The sequence below is a fragment of the Sus scrofa genome, chromosome 13, assembly GCF_054392235.1.
Source record: "Sus scrofa isolate SSC_HxYL_T2T_F1_AM1 chromosome 13, Sscrofa_HxYL_maternal_Yorkshire_Landrace_v2.0, whole genome shotgun sequence".
Classification (NCBI taxonomy): domain Eukaryota; kingdom Metazoa; phylum Chordata; class Mammalia; order Artiodactyla; family Suidae; genus Sus; species Sus scrofa.
This window is the reverse complement of record NC_139395.1, coordinates 115340093-115357298: the sequence shown is the minus strand read 5'-3', so window position 1 is coordinate 115357298 and position 17206 is coordinate 115340093. Positions and strand designations below refer to the sequence as shown.

The 17206-nt window shown below is 38.5% G+C and overlaps 1 protein-coding gene across 5 annotated transcripts in view; it reads right to left on the bottom strand.

Annotated features, from left to right (window-relative positions):
- The window catches only part of PPM1L (protein phosphatase, Mg2+/Mn2+ dependent 1L), a 336602-nt gene that overhangs the window by 152378 nt on the left and 167018 nt on the right, over window positions 1-17206 (bottom strand). For 4 of the 5 annotated variants that reach the window (XM_084987490.1, XM_084987493.1, XM_084987491.1 and 1 more), the window contains one exon: window positions 10884-10928. The exons of the other annotated variant lie outside the window; for it this stretch is intronic. The gene's annotated coding sequence lies outside the window, so the exon portion shown is untranslated. The remainder of the gene's footprint in view (window positions 1-10883; window positions 10929-17206) is intronic. 5 annotated transcript variants of the gene reach the window in all.

Here is a 17206-nt window from a genome sequence, read left to right as displayed (position 1 = left end):
TGGGTCATTGTCTATTCCTAGATAGCCTGGGTTCCCTACACTTGCCCAGAATATAGAATTTACATATGCTGCAACCTCCTAATTTCACTTTTGTACGTTATGTCCTTCAAAACTCATTAATCCAACTGTACCAGCTACTGAGGGGCCAAGAACTCTGTGTACTCTTACTTTGAACCTCTGCTCTTCTTCCTTTTAAATACAGCTCCAGGCAAATCTCATCTGTTTTGAAAAATTCATAAGTCATTTGCACGGAACATTCATATGTTACTCACAGAACATCTTAGCTACGGGACATCCCTCTAAACATCACATCTGTCTCCTTAAAACCTGTCTCATATTTTAAGTTACTCCATCATAGCAAATAATGCCACCAAATAAATATCTCAAAATGGTTATCAAATCCAACTTTTATAAAAGAAAACTTAGGGTTATTTATTTCACTGTTCTCATTTCCCACAGCCACTGTTTCCCAAATCTCCCTCTCTCTCCCCTGGAGAGTCTCCTACATCATAAAATCTTGTATTTATTTATTTATTTATTTATTTATTTTGTCTTTTTGCTGTTTCTTTGGGCCGCTCCCGCGGCATATGGAGGTTCCCAGGCTAGGGATCGAATCGGAGCTGTAGCTGCTGGCCTATGCCAGAGCCACAGCAACTCAGGATCCGAGCCGCGTCTGCAACCTACACCACAGCTCATGGCAACGCCGGATCCTTAACCCACTGAGCAAGGGCAGGGACTGAACCCACAACCTCATGGTTCCTAGTCGGATTCGTTAACCACTGCGCCACCACGGGAACTCCATAAAATCTTTTAGGAAGGGATCATTTATTATTTCGCATTTTATCCCTCACAGTACCTACAGCAGTGCCCTGAATGTCACAAATTCTTAATAACTTTTTGCCACATCAGTTAGTAAGTACTCAAGCTATCAACCAATCTGCTGCAATTAACACTTCTTCAACCATTTCTATATGACACTTTAATTTGAGCAAACAACTCTCCAGTAGGCAGAGTCACATTCATATAGAAGGTTGTAGGAGATTCAGAGAAGTAAACTCAGAATTGGTGGAATTTCAGGTCTTAGGAGAGGAAAGGGAATGCCTTCAGAATCCCTCAGACAAGTGAGTCTTACTATCTTTGTCCATACTTTTAAGAGTTTGCTCACTTAGGGCAGAATCCTACTAACAGAAGGCAGCTCCGTGGCAGGATAAAGAGCACCAACCTTGAAAAAGGCTTTACTCTGAGGGCCTCAATTTCTTCCTCTGTGATTTAATGGTTAGAGTTAAAGGTTAAGAGAAGGGGAAGCTCTTTGAAAACACAACGTCAACAATTATAAAGGATTACTTCTTAACAAATAAGAGGTGGTGAGGCATGGATTTGCTCAGAGATGGCAAACAGACCCTACCTACCTTAATATCCTGCCTGACTAAAGAACTACTGCAGGGTAGCTAAGAGTGAGGTTTGCCTTGCCCCCAGGAGGGTGCTCAGAGACAAATACTCCAGGTGATCTCTAAATTCCATTCAATTTTCAGGGTGTGTGATTCTAGCTTTAATAAAACCACACATCTCATGGTTTTGCACACACCATTGTTCAGGTCTTCTCAAGCCTTTTAAATCCCATCTATCCCTTCCCACTGCTGCCCCTGATTTAACACAGACTAATCTCATAAATTGAGTCTTTTCTACCAGCTTCTCTGCTTTCTTTCCTGAATGTAGAGATACAAACAATCCTCAGAGGTTCAAGATTCCCCTGCCACATCACAAGCAGCAGAATTGGTATTGGTATGAAATTAAAGCCCACATGTTAAGCAGTGGGACAGATCAAAGTTCTCGGTCCACTGTCCAGGCTCCTTTTACATTCCTCTGTTAGCATCTATAAGAGGTTGCTGATCTTCCTCTGACATGCCTTTTCCCAAGTATGATAAGGCTGCCTCTAGCTGGGTAGGACCCCTGCCCTGTGAAGGCCTAGACTAGGAAGCAGTGCTAGTGCACTCTTCTTTCTCTCCTTGGGGTTTGTTTTCCCCATAATTTGGGATAATAACCTAAGGATAAAACATAGAGGACTGGACCTAGTGAAAGGAGTGGAGCCCAGGGAGCCTCCTCTTAGTCTAAGTCATAAATAAGAAGGATAGAATGAGTACCCATTCACAAATGGATGAGGCCAACCCATCAGAGGTAGGCCTTCCCCAGTGGGCTTTGGAGTCAAAGCCCAGCAACAATGAAGAGAGTGCATTTGCTGAGAAGGGCAGCATGGTGGAAGCCTCTGCAGAACCTATGGCAGTGCCAGATGGCTGGGGTGGAGGTTTGGGGTCTGTCTGGCCACAAACTCTCTCCATTGGAAACACATACAGTACAACATCACTCTAAATTTCATCCCTCTGACATTGATGTGTACTTACTAAGAACACACTCAACAACATTATTCTTTATCAGATCTCTTATATATCCTGCCAATTTAACTGAGAGGTAAAGGATTGGGTTCTTAGTATCAGAACAGCACACTGTGGTAGGAAAATACCAACTAAAACCGTAGTTGTCCATCAAGCTATAGATGTTCATCCCTCATACCTAGCCATCACACATGATGGCTATTTCTTCTTCCTCGTTACAAATGAGATTGGATCTATCCTGTTCAGCCAAGCTCTTTAACCTTAAAAGTCTGATAAAAATACCATAATGTTGGAGAGTTCCCTTAGTGGCTCAGCAGTTAACAAAACCAACTAGGATCCGTGAGGATGAGGGTTTGATCCCTGGCCCCACTCAGTGGGTTAAGGATCTGGCATTGCCATGAGCTGTGGTGTATGTCACAGATGCAGCTGGGATCCCGCGTTGCTGTGGCTGTGGCGTAGGCTGGCAGCTGTCACTTCGAATCGACCCCTAGCCTGGGAACTTCCATATGTCGTGGGAGCAGCCCTAAAAAAGAAAACCATAATGTTGAAGCATTTTAAAGAGTAGAGTGAGTTCAAATTCTAGTTCTTGAATTCCTGAAAGTTCAAAAAAAAAGCCTTTGAGCAAGCACCAAAAGAAATGGCTCACCCTATTGTATATCATCTTGGTTACCTGCTGTGTCCTGCAAGCAAGATGCATCATTAAAATTATTTTGATTTCTCTGAAAAAACAGAAGCACAAATGCAAAAGAAACACTTTGTACGAGCTCACTTAGCATATGTAGTTGTTACGAAAACTTTTAAACACACACACGTGTATAAAAATTAAATTGGATTTAGGAAACAACTGAGTTTAAAAAAAATAGAGAAAAGCCATAGAATTAAACTGAGAGCAACTTGGAAAGTTTCAAGTTTTGATTATATTTTGAGATTGAGAATCCATAATAGAAAACATTATTGCTCTTCCTACATGTCCAATATTTTAATGCAACAGCCAGATTCTACTTTCACTCGCAACTTTAAGGGGAAAATAGCTAATTTCCATGACAAGATTTGACACCACAAGCCAGGACCTATGTTGGCAAGAAATGGATTCCTCAGCCACATGCTTTTCTTACTTCACAGAACTAAGGGGTATTAACTGGGCCAGAGCACCACCGCAGCCACAGGGGTCATTTTCATGGCTTTTAGTAAACCAGTTACTCCTGCAAATGCTGAAGATCCCCTCACCTACCTCCATGGGCAGAATTAAGTGCTCCTGGGGAAAAAAGAGCTCATCTGCAAACTGCTGTAATAAACACAGCTCCTAATGTTACATTGTTGACTTCAATCCACTCCCTTCCCTGGGTTTCTGTGACAGCTGCAGCCCTATGATTTTCTTCCTAACAGTTGTTAACTTCTCCTTCTCAGCCTTCTTTATGGCCTTTGTCCAACCCCTCTTTAAACAGGTCTTTCATTGGCCCTTTCTTCACTCTGAACTCTCTCCATGGAAAGAGTTTATTCCCATGGCTTTAAAAATTACCTTTAAGCTGCTGTTCCAGATTTCTATCCTGAGCCCAGGTGACTCTTGAGCTGCTGTCCAGTCCGTTCATACTTATTAGACCAGTCCGCTAATACTTCAAACTCAAGAAGTCTAAAATCGAACTTCTTCCAGGACCAGCTCTTTGTCCTCTATTGCCTGTGAGGTGAGAGCAGTCATCTCAAATGAAAATTAACAAGCCCTCCCACATCCGTCGTCAGCATCAATGATGTCTCATATTTGTGGTTTCCATTTTGTTCCCATGCCATGACCTACGTGCGAATCCCTCCTCATCCTTCCTGCCAACAGCCTCTCTCTATCATTCTCCCACATCTCCAGTCAATCCCTTACTTTACCACTATATATCTCCCCTTTTCAAAAGAAAACAAGAAGAAGAAAAATCCTTAGAGGCTATTTAGAAAAGTTAAAGTTCTTAGCAAAGCACTCAAGGACTCTGACAATCCAGCCCCATTCTCTCTTGCTGGACTAATCTTTTATCAATGGTTCTGAGCACCCTTTAATCTTGTCATTGTTTATGCATATAAGAGTTCACCCACATTCACATTTATATTTTTATCCAGCTGTGTTTTTCATGCCATACCCTAAGCCCATAATGAATTTCCCTCTCCTTACTGCAATGTTGTTCTCACTATTTAAGGCTCAGCTCAAATACTAACCCCTATGTGTTCATTCTGTATTCTTGTGAAGGAGAGCAGAGAGCCTACACCTCTAACAGAGAAGTGATGGGACTCTGCCCACCATTACAGTTAGCTGTTCATGCATTTAACTGCCCTACTTAGTGGTGAACTATTTAGAGCAAGGACTCTGCCTTGGTAATCACCATATTCCTACACTATTTATCTCTGTGTATTCACATTACATAGGCAGGCCTCCATAAATATTTGGTGAAAAAATTTCATCAATCCTCTTTGCTTCTGTGTTATGATTACTGTTTCTAAATATAAGATATGCTTTTAAAAAGGGAAAGAAGTGGTAAGTAGATTACATACGTCTCCACTTCTGTCAAGCAGACTTTCTTCCCCAAGTTTAGGGGTATTTACAAAATAGCACTCAAAGAAACTGGTAAACAACTATCCAACAAAAATTATTTATTTGTATAAATATGACACCCATTTCTTATTGCTCCACATGTAACAAGGACCCATATTTCTTCTTCATAAGCTATTTTAAGGTCAAATATCTACAGCAAAAGGAACTCTTAAGTCATGATTTTCATTGTAAATAGAACCTAATATAAACATGATCTAATACTTAAAAAAGAAACATTAAGGCCAAATTTCTTGAATTGATTGTAACCAATATAGGGTCATTCAAGTTAAAAGACCTAGCAAAAACTCCAAACTTTTAAAGGTAGACAGTGAATTCACTCAAAAAGGTTCATATTTCAAACAAAGACAATATAAAGAAATAAACAGATTTCCCTTCTTTGCTGAATAGTGTCCTTTTGCCCCTCCAGAATCAATCTCCACCCTCTACCATGCTCTGCCCTGAGATGATGATCTATACAGCCAGCATCAACTGACTCCTGGCCTTCTGGCCTCTCACTGAGTCTGACTGATGGGAAGCAGGAGATCAGAGGGTGAGAGGAGAGTTCAACTGAGGTATTTATCTCTTTGGATTCCTCCCTGCTAGACCACAGGCTGGCAATGGCTATGTCCCTCCTCCAGTTGAACAGCTCCCCTCTCATATCTTCAGCTCTCCCTGTTTCCAATAACATGACACCTCTTCCCCTTAAGGTTTAGGGGTAGCAACAGCTTCCCACTACTGCTAGCCCAGGAGTCATTCACCATCCCTTTTTGATTTCCCTTAACTGCGTCACACTTTTGTAAATGGTCCTTTCATTAAACATAGTGACAATACTTGGAAAGGAATTTGGCAAGGTAGTTTATGATGAAGAAAATAACTGAATCTCAGCAATAAATACAATAAAACAAATACAAAATAATACACATATACCTAAGAGCAAAAATACTATGTGGCCAATTAAGAAAGATGAGGAAGCACAGAATAAAAAAATGTAAGATTTAGAGAAAAACAAAAAAAGCATATAGATACTTTCTTAAATCTTATGATAACTTCCTAAATATTATTGCTTAATTATTCTTAGTTTTTGATATGTTTTTTTTTTCTAAGTAGACTGGAATTAATTTTAATAAGGAAGTTACCTTCAATTTTTATCCTAAATTACTTATTTCTCATTATCTACATTTTTACAAAGCCCTGCTCCTGTTTTAGTGTTATTATCCAAGGTATTATCTCAAACTTGTCTGCCCTCTGTGTTCTATGGAAGCTATGCTTTTGTTGCATCCAACTATGTATTATGTTATCTCTCAACATACATACAGTCATATGTGGCCCCAAAGATATCTGCCCTCAATATTTTCTGCGTCTTCGTATTTATGCCCTTGCATAATACCCTCCCCTTGAATGTGGGCTGAAACAAGTAATTTACTTCAAAGAGAATATGGCAAAAGTGATGATTCTGGAGTTATAGAAAGACTATGGTTTTCATCTTGGGTGCTCTGTCTTGCTCTCACTTGCTTGCTCTGAAAGAAGCCAGATGCCATATTGTAATCTGCCCTATGAAGGTCCATATGGCAAGAAATTGTGGGATGCCTCTGACCAACAGAATGAGTAACTGAGGCCTTTAGTCCAACAGCCCACAAGGAATTAAATTCTGCCAATGATCAAAAAAGTAAGCTTAGAAGTGGATCCTTCCCCAGTCAAGACTTCACAGGAGCCTTCAATCTCCAGTCAACACTCTTGACTGGTACCCACATGAGAGATCTTGAATCAGAAGCACCCAGGTAAGCTGTGCCTGGAATCTTAAGCCACCAAAACTGTGATAAAATAAATGGCTATAAATGGTTAAGCTGTAAACTTCTAGCATAATTTGTTATACAGCAATAGATAACTAATACACATACATCACCAAATAGCTAACTCAGTTCTTTCTTATTTTTTTAGTTGATAGTCCTATAGAAATACAATCTGCAGAAACTAATAGTACCAAGGGAAGGATATAAAATTTTAAAACAACAGAATGTGTGGCTTTTCCTTAAAAAAAAAAAATTCCTGTTAAAAAGGAACAGGAAATAGAAGTCTAGCTAAAATTAGAAATTGTTCAGTGAACAGAAGCCCAAGAGCAAACAATACAGAAATGAGAGGCTAAAACCGATTTATAAAGGACAACTAAGGCTAAGATTTTAAAAGGCTTAAATGAGAAAATAAAATATAAAACACCCAAGTAAAATGAGAAAATTGACTTACAAATAATGTGATATTTTAAGAGGATTTTAAAATATGTTTTCTCCAATTCTATTTTTCCCATCAAAAAGCATATGGGAATAGGGTCTAAGGAAGAGAAAAAATGAAAGATAATATAAAAAACTATTTCGATTTCAAATAGATTTTATTACTTACTCTTAGGATACTAAAAGAAGTGGCATAAGTCTCTTAATGACTACTTGTCATAATTGTTTAAAACAAAGTATCTATAATATATAGAAATCATAAACATACAATGATTATGGTTTTGGTTATGATGATTAAAACATGATAATCCTAGAAGTTAGTGATTTATAAGCTTAACTTCAATGATGGGGGCAAGAGGGAGGAGTCACTGAAAGATTAGGAAAATAAGTAGAGTTCTTGGAACTATTAGATGGGCACTCAAGTGACTGGAAGGCCAATATTCCACATTTATCAAAGAATCAGTGTCAACCTGTAAGAACCTAACGGTCCAAGGGGAACAGGATTCAGTCTGGAGTGTAATGAGATTGAGCATGACCAATGGACAGAACATGGTCTCTGTGGTTGGACAGTGTAGGGCCACAGTGGGAAGAACACTTATTCAGAAAGACACTGTTATGTATTAGACCTGGAAGGGGAAATGCAAAAAGACATTCCATGGAATAACCTTATATGAGGTTAGGTTTAGCAAATCACACAGTCAAAATCACCCTCATGATCCTTAGGAAGGATCATGGAAGAGTTCCTGTCATGGCTCAGTGGTTAATGAATCCGACTAGGAACCATGAGGTTGTGGGTTTGATCCCTGGCCTTGCTCAGTGGGTTAAGGATCCAGCGTTGCTGTGAGCTGTGGTGTAGGTCACAGACGCGGCTTGGATCCTGTGTTGCTGTGGCTGTGGCATAGGGCAGCGGCTACAGCTCCAATTAGACCCCTAGCCTGGTAACCTCCACATGTCTCGGGTGTGGCCCTAGGAAAAAAAAAAAGACAAAAGACACACACACACACAAAGAAAGGATTATGGAAATACAGATCATAACCTCTCTCAGTGAGCCCAACCTGGCCAGGATTTCCTCCAGTACCAGAACAGAACAGACCTTTCTTTTTCTGATGTGAACCAGAAGTTGGAACATGTTATACAAAAATCACTTTTCTTTTCTCCCTCTTTTTTTTTTTTAAGAGCTGCACCATTGGCATATGGAAGTTCCCAGGCTGGGGGTCGAATCTGAGATGTAGCTGCCCTCCTACACCACAGCCACAGCAACACCAGATCTGAGAAGTGTCTGCAACCTACACCACAGCTCATGGCCACGCCGGATCCTTAACCACTGAGTGAGGTCAGGGATCAAACCTGAGCCCTCATGGATACTAGTCAGATTTGTTTCCCCTGAGCCATGACGGGAACTCCAAAAATCACTTACCTTTCAACACCAAAATCATACACAACACGGCAAGGGGATCACAACATGAGATACTAGGCAAGCAAGATGATGGAGGGACCTCAGATTTACATCTCACATCACAGGTGCACTCCAGTAACAGCACAGGGAATCGCTCCTCTCATGAAAGATGTCTCTTCCCTTCCTCTCCACTCTCATAATATAATGTGCCTAGGACATTAAGCTACTGCAAGTAAACATAGTGTAAAAGATCTAATGGCCAGTGATATAATGGCCAGTGATAGCAAGTACACTGATACCAGGTCAGAAAGAATTTGGCCTAAAGACTTGACCTTACCTTCCCAATGCAGTAGACCACAGTCTTATCCTTAGCACTTGTCCCTCTTCTATGCTGGAATGATACTCAGTACTTCCTTTTAATGGAGGATAGATACACCAAGTGGGGGGGGGGGTATGTGGAAATGGCACCACTGTAAAAGTGAAGAGACCTGGGCTGTGGGTTGGCTCTACCCTACACTAGCTGTGTGAACACGAACATATCCTATGACTTTTCTAGGCCTCTGCTTTCTCTTTTTAGAAATATAAGCATATTATCCTAGACCTCTCTAAAGCAATTTTCAGCTGTGGATTATGTCTTTATTTCCCATATATCATGTTTGAAATCTTTTTCCTGGTATCATAATGAATCTCTCGTGAAGTGTTACAGCCTAATGCTTAAGAGCTGTGGCTCTGAAATCCAATAAATCTGGGTTCAAATCCCAGTGCTGTCACTTTCTAACTATCACAATGGACAAGTTGCTAACTGCTCTGAGCTTCTGTTTTCCCTTCTAAAATGGAGACAACAATATCCCTTTTACAATAAGATTGCTATGAAGACAAACCACATAATATGTACAAATCACCTAGTATAATGCTTAGCACATTGTAAGTCCTAAATGTCATTACTGATGATGGTGATGATGATGATGATGTTACTGGAATAAAAAATGTACTAAATGTCTGGTTAGGATGAAGCCCCAGGCCTTACCTGAAGAACAGAAAAGTGGGAAGCAAATGATTCCTAAAGATATCAAACCAATACCCTTGCCTCATTAGCTCCTTGTGCAAATCCATGAAACACTCCAAATCAGATCCTGTCTATTCTGGCTTCAGAGTCTAGAATAGGCTTCCAAAATATGGATAGTTGTCTGTACGTAAACTGAAACAGAAAACCGATTTTGGAGTTCCTATTGTGGTTCAGTGGGTTAAGAACCTGACAAGTATCCATGAGGATTCCAGTTTGATCCCTGGCCTTGCTCAATAGGTTAAAGATCCTGAGTTGCCATGAGCTGTGGTGTAGGTCACAGATATAGCTAGGATCCCATGCTGCTGTGGCTGTGGGATCCGATTAAACCCCTATCATGGGACTTCCACATACCTCATGTGCAGCTCTTAAAAAACGAGTAAAGAAAAGACATAGAAAACTTGTTTAAAACTGAGATTATTTGCTTGTAAGAGAAAAAAGTCAATGAGGGTTTATCTGGGATTTTATTCTGCTATAAAAACCACACACACCCCTCATAACAATTTTTTTAAAGGTTAAAGGGTATATTTAAAAAGAAATGGAGAGAGGAAAAAGAGGGAGAAATGCCTAGAATTAAAATTCTAATAATAGATTGAGGACAAGAACTTATATGCTACACTAAAGAGTTAACTAAAAACAAATTATTTGAAAAAGTACTATGATTTTTTTTAAAAACCCATAATTAACATGTTTTATTTTAGTTAGCTTCTGTCCACTAAAGAGCAATTTCATCCCCAAACACAGAACTACCTCAAATTTAGAAAATGTAACTTAGTGACACTGAAATGAATTTTTTCCCCCCAAAACCTGTTCTAATAGATATTAACCTAAGAAAGGCTTGCTTTTGTATGGTATGTCCTATATTTACAGTTTGTACAAGAAAATGGATTCATTCAGCTGATAAATTGCTTTAGCTGATGAGTTTTCCATTCACATCAGCTTCTGGAACTCTATGAGTTTCCACTGTTCATACTATTTGCTCTAACAGTAAATTTTATTCACAGTTGTGCTGTTCTAAACCTCAACAGATTTTTGTCCTCAAACACCATGTTCTTGAATTTTTCTGGGGGGTGGTGGTGGCTTTCACTTCACCTCAACTACTGGAAAATAAATGACTTCAAGAGAAAAAAAATGAAATCAAATAAATGTCTTAAAGTACTGAACTTGATTTGTCTTACCTTTAAAAGTAAGATAGGGCTCAGTTAAAAGTAACTATTAGAGGACCTTAGTCCCCTGGACTCACCCTAAGACTCCCAGCCAAAAGGTTTTATTTGCTAGTACAGGGTACCTAGAACAAAGAACAAATTGCAATGGGGTGTGACAAACAAAAAAGTAAAACAACAGCAAGAAAATTTTTAATTAACAATTTTAACTAATATTAATTACCTTTTGGATCATTAAAAGAAAAACAAAAGCATCAACAAAAATCTTCTATGATTAATTTTTACAATTTGTCAGTTTGTTGACAGGAAAATCTGAGCCTACATTGTTACCACTGATAGAGTTTCTGAATCTAGAAGACCTGATTCTATTCTTGACACTACCTCCCATAGCCTTTAAACATTTAAGTTCTATGCCTCACACTCCCTGGCAACCTCATCTAGATGTTACAAAGACAGATCAGAGTAAAAAGATACAAACTATTCCCTTCTATTATACATATATAGGAAAGACTTTCAAGACCAGAGAGGACTACTATAGATATTAAACTTTAAGGATCCCTTCCTAAAGAACAGTGGTTCTCAAATTTTAGCATGCATCAGAATTACCTGGAGGGCTTCTTAAATGCAGAAAGCTCCCTCCCTAAGTAGAATTTGCCTTCTAAGAGTTCCCAGGTGATGCTGATGTTGATACTGATGCGGCTAAGTCAGTGGACCACTCTTTGAAAACACTGTTTTAGAATGCTGGAAGGTATGCCATATCCATTATCCACACTGTCTCCATACCCATGAGGGTTGGGGTAGAAGACTAGCAACCAAACAAATTTTTACCCATCCACATAACATCCAGTTGTCTTTCTCCCTGGCTTTCATTTATCCACTATAAAACAATCTTACAATAATACCCTAGAGATCCTTTCATAAGTGGAAGATAGATCCTTTCATAATTCATTTTTCCTACAAACTCTAAGCAACAAGTTTCTTTTTTTTTCTTTTTCTTTTTTGTCTTTTTGCCATTTTTTGGGCCGCTGCCTCGGCATGTGGAGGTTCCCAGGCTAGGGGTCTAACTGGAGCTGTAGCCGCCAGCCTACGCCACAGCCACAGGAAGGCCAGTTCTGAGCTGTGTCTGTGACCTATATCACAGCTCATGGCAATGCTGGATCCTTAACCCACTGAGTAAGGCCAGGGATCGAACCTGTAACCTCATGGTTCCGATCGGATTCATCAACCACTGACCCATGACTGGAACTCCCAACAAGTTTCTTAATAAAGTTGATTAGCTTTTGGTAGGTAGCCTCTCTTTTATTCATTACTATCAATTAAAAAATGTCACAAAAATTTATTCATGGTGCTGATCTTTCCTTTTCTGATTAGTAATGCCAAATGCTGCAATACTTAAATACCAAAACATTTTGTAAATATAGGTAGTTTTCATATTATTCTATATAAACTGGTATATTTTTGCTTAGGCATATATTATATCAAAAAACTTAACTGTTCCCCCTTCAATCCCGTATATTTTTTCTGATATAAAAGTAATCTCATGAATCCAAAATACCAGTGGGAGACTGTCTCAGAATTTGTAAAGTCCTCAGATAAAGAAAAAATGAGTATCAGAATACTCCAATTAATAAACCTGATTAACAAACAAGCTTGTAACTTTGGCTCTTTAGAAAACTCATCTACATCTGAATATTCATTTCAAATATCCATAGAGTATTTCTAAAAATTGATCATTTAATAAGCCACATATAAAACTTTAATAAATTCCTAAACTAAGAATGGTTCAGTGATTTCTCTCTGACCCAAAGACAATACAAATCAAAACAGCTTACTAGATTAGAAAATCTAACCAATTAGAGATTCTGACACAGGAAATAAGTCATGAGTCACTGAGAAATTTAAATGAAAGTTTTAGTTTAATTCAAACTATTTTAAATAACAAAAAAAACCTATACACTCAAATCCAAGGAATGTAGCCAAAGCTGTACTCAAAGGGAAGCTAGTTTCTTGGTCTGAAATGTGTTTCATTTTGAAATTCAATTCATTAAATGCCTCCATCTTGGCAAAACTCTGCACCTTCTATGTGACATTAATTTTCCTAACTGTACTTTCCAAGCACCTTTTAGAAATCCCTTAATTTCACACTTACATCATTCTGCTTGCTTTTACAGACACTTGAGTTCATGTCTATCTCAACCCACTGGATTTCCTGCTACTACAGTGTAGGGGCCCTGTTCCACCCCTCTACTAACTCGGGGCACTGTACTGTTGGAGTCACTGTTCTCTAATGGTAAGAGCATACAGTTGAGAGATCAGATAGACGTAGGTTAGAATCCTAGCCCTGCTATTTTCTAGCTATATGACTTGGGGCAAACTGCTTAACCTTCTCTAATCCTCCTTTCTCATTATACGAGTAATTAGTCTAATCCTCCTTATTATAAGAGTAATTAGTATCATCTATTTAGTAGGCTTACAGAATAAAACTCCAAGTACAATATCTGAAACATAGCCAGTGCTAGATAAAGGGAAGCTATTGGGAACATTGAGAAATTAGAGGAATATACTGTATAGCACAGGGAACAATATTCAATGTCCTGTGATAAACCATAATGGAAAAGAATATGAAACAGCATATATATCTGAGTCATTTTGCTGTACAGCAGAAATTAACACAGACAGCACCGTAAACTTCAATAAATATTTTTTTAAAAAAGAGAGGAGGAATAAAGGAAAAACCTATGAGACAGGTAAATGTGGAAAACCATGGATACTGGAGACAAACAGACCTATCAAATCCTGGTTTTGCCAGTTACTTAACATCTCTGAGTCTCCTTTCCCACATCTGTAATTCTGTAAAGTTGTTAAAGATCAGAAACTGGGAATATAAGACACTTAGTGGGGAGTCCGGCACATGTGCAGATAAACAGTAGCTCCTGTTGTCACTCCCATTTACCTCAATTATAACTCTTCATAAATGTCTGCTGAATTGAATCAGAATTTTACTATCAGAATCTCACTTTGGTTGGCCTGGTCCCCTTGATAACCCAACAAGGACGAGATATGACAGCAAGCTATCAATTAAGTGAAGCTGGTCCTCAAGAAGCCCCAGTATGTGACCCAGGTTCAGCAGAGGCCAGAGTAACTAAGGCTTCGAGATTAAAGAGCAATCTTATATGAGGTTATCTTGCTGAATAATTTGTTAGGAATCCTTTTCATGAAGTTAGATCATTAAAATTGGCACCAGAGCAATCTCTGAGAGAGCCCTCGGAAGGTCTCACTCCTCATTAATATAAATTAAATTCCTCAGGAGACGTTGTGAGTTTTCCCACCTGACAAACAGTGTTGACATTTGCTGGATTTCCCTCTGACCTTTTTGGACTTAAGGAATATCTCCAAATATTAGCTATGAATAAGCTATTATTTTGGTTTTTTACTTCATGACTACCCTGAGAGTAAAGCGATTTTGTCTACACTTTGTTTTTTAGAATGACCCTTCATTTAATGTGTCACCTTCCATTTTCTGCTTGGGAACACATGAGTTCCCACATGCCAAAAAAGGAGCAAATGTGAAGAGAACGGCAATTCTGAGGCATTATTCTTTATTGGAGATCTTTTTTCCTCCATTAAATAAAGACAGATGATTTTTTTTTCTTCCTTAAAAGTCAAAGCTAAAAATCTTTCATTTGGTTTTTCAAATCCTAGAAATAATATTAAAAGTGTATTAAAATATCACTGTTACTCCATTTTGTTGGTACTAATGGATTTCATTAAATTACACAGTTGTAAAATGTTAAGGGGGAGAAAGGTTCTTGCTCAGTGAGTGACTGGGTGAAGGTGGGATGCTGAGAATATTATTATTAAAATATGCAAACATGAATGTTCGCCAGGGATCGTGTAGACTGGAGCTTTTAGCTCTGCCATTTCCCTGTATCCAGCTGTCAGTCTACCTAATTACCACAGTGCCATTCTGGCAGATGAATTTTGATGAATTATAGAATCTTAGGATCACCTAATATAAATCACATATTACAAATCAGGAAAATGAAGTCTAGAGAGAAGTCACCTGTTCAAAGTTTTAAATCTCATTAGCTGCTAGCCAATGCTAGCACTGAACTCACTTGGTCTCCTTGACTCCTTCCTTTATATTAAGAATAAGGGTAAAGACCAGGTCCTCTCTAGAGGCATGGTGGGGTCCTACCAGACATCTAAGAAAAGCAAAAAGGGACTATCCCATCAGAGAGTTCGGAGACATCACCTGATAATGAACCTCTACAGAAGTTGGTAATAATAGAAATGTCAGCCATTGACTGTGACTTGACCAGTCATCATGACAGCTATTAAGAGGTGTTAACGGTCAAAGGAAGGGTGTGCAGGAAGCTACACTCCCTGTGAGCACCCAAAAGTTAAAACACAAAAAATAAAGCACTATTTCTACTTGGTCATAGAGCCATCTGATTATCTAACATTTCCAAATGACCTTCTAATAAGGCTAGACAAGACCATAATGAAGTGATTCCCATTAATGTCAACTTGAGTTATGATTCTGCCAAAATTTCCACCATAGCTCCAGACAGAGCTATCAGAAACACAAGGCTCTCAGCCAATAAATATCTTTTCTTTTTGACCATAATATTGTAAAGAATGATTTTCGTCCTTTTAAAACACTCTGGTAGTGGAAAATGAAATGTGAAGCATCATTGCTCACAACGGCTCCTATACTTACTTTTTAAAGGGGGTAGCAAGGTTACCATTTTGAACATGTCATCAATCTTTAAGACAACACATTCTTATCCTAAGAATTCATTTGCTATGAGTAAATGGAAATAAACTTCCTTTTAAAAAATATAATTTTTAGGGAAGCATTTGCCCAAGACTCAGTTCTTAACTTTGAATACTTAAATATGATCCCTAGAGAAAAAGAAAAGCATAAATGGAAAATAAGAGTAAAAATTAAGCTTTTAAAAAAAATGTACAGATGAATCAATTTTTAAAATTTTTATTAGAGTTGATTTACAGTGTTCTGTCAATTTCATTGAATGTCAAAATCATTAAATCCATACTTCTAAACTGAACTCAGTGATGCCTGATTATGGGAAAATCAAATCTCCTGAGGGCATATTTCTTATTGAGTATATATTTTATTAAAAGAAATGAAGGAACAGAGTTCTCGTCATGGCTCAGCAGAAACGAATCTGACTAGCATTGATGAGGACACAAGTTTGATCCCTGGCCTCACTCAGCAGGTTAAGGATCTGGCATTACAGTGAGCTGTGGTGTAGGTTGCAGACACAGGATCCCATGTTGCTGTAGTGTAGGCTCACTACTGCAGCTCAGATCTGACCCCTAGCCTGGGAACTTCCATATGCTGCCAGTGGGAGGGAAGGAAAGGAAAGGAAGACAGAAAAAGGAGTATGCTAACAAAATGGGCAAAGCCAGGATGCTTTCTGATTATTTATGTCATTGCTAAATAAGATTTCCACATCTATTGAATTGAAGAATGAATAAGGCAGGGATCCAGGGATTAGGTGGTTCCTATTTCAGCTCCACCACTAGCTTTGTGATCTGTGGCAAGGTACCTCACCTCTCTAGGTCTTTGTTTCTGACCTGAAAAATGAATAAACTCAACTGGGCAATAATTATGGGTCCCTTCTTTTCTAAAATTGAGTCTATTAATTCTCAAACTTTTGGACATATGAGAAGGAATTCAAAAGACTGCATGACCCATTTCCCCTTAATAGAATATAATAAAAATTGTACATTTAAAAACCCTAAAATACACACAGAACAGATAAGTCAAGTTCCACGAAATCAATCAACACCTAACACTTACATAGCACTTTGGTGTTTCAAAGCGCATTTTCATGTATCTTCCACACCTTGAAGGCACACTCATATTAGAAGCACTTGCAACAGAAACAGAAATCAATCTAAATCTTTCTTGCAATGCTGGAGATATTAAAATAGCAATGCAACAGAGTTTCAGTGTAGAGTTCTTATAGGTTGTATAGGTTGCTACAATAATTATCCAAGGCCCAACATAATTTCACTTTGGCAAAATTTATAAAACAAATTATATAATTCAGCTGAAATGGCCTCCAAGCACATTATATTGTCTTCAACTACAATGAAGGTTAAAGATGACCTAGAAACTCATAGGGACAAATCTTTACTTTGGAACTACTGACAAGTCTAACGGGGCAGGGAGGGCAGGGGTTAATCTTGGTTTATTAGTTTGATTTAGGAAGCTCTGTAAATAAAAACAATTTCATTCACTTTCACCTCCACATTTTGACAACTGCAAACTGGTTTGTGGAATCAGGAAAATGACAGATGAGATCGAACAGAAAATGCTATTTGGTTCATGTCCTAGGGATATTATTTAACAAAAGTGCTGAGTGAGCTA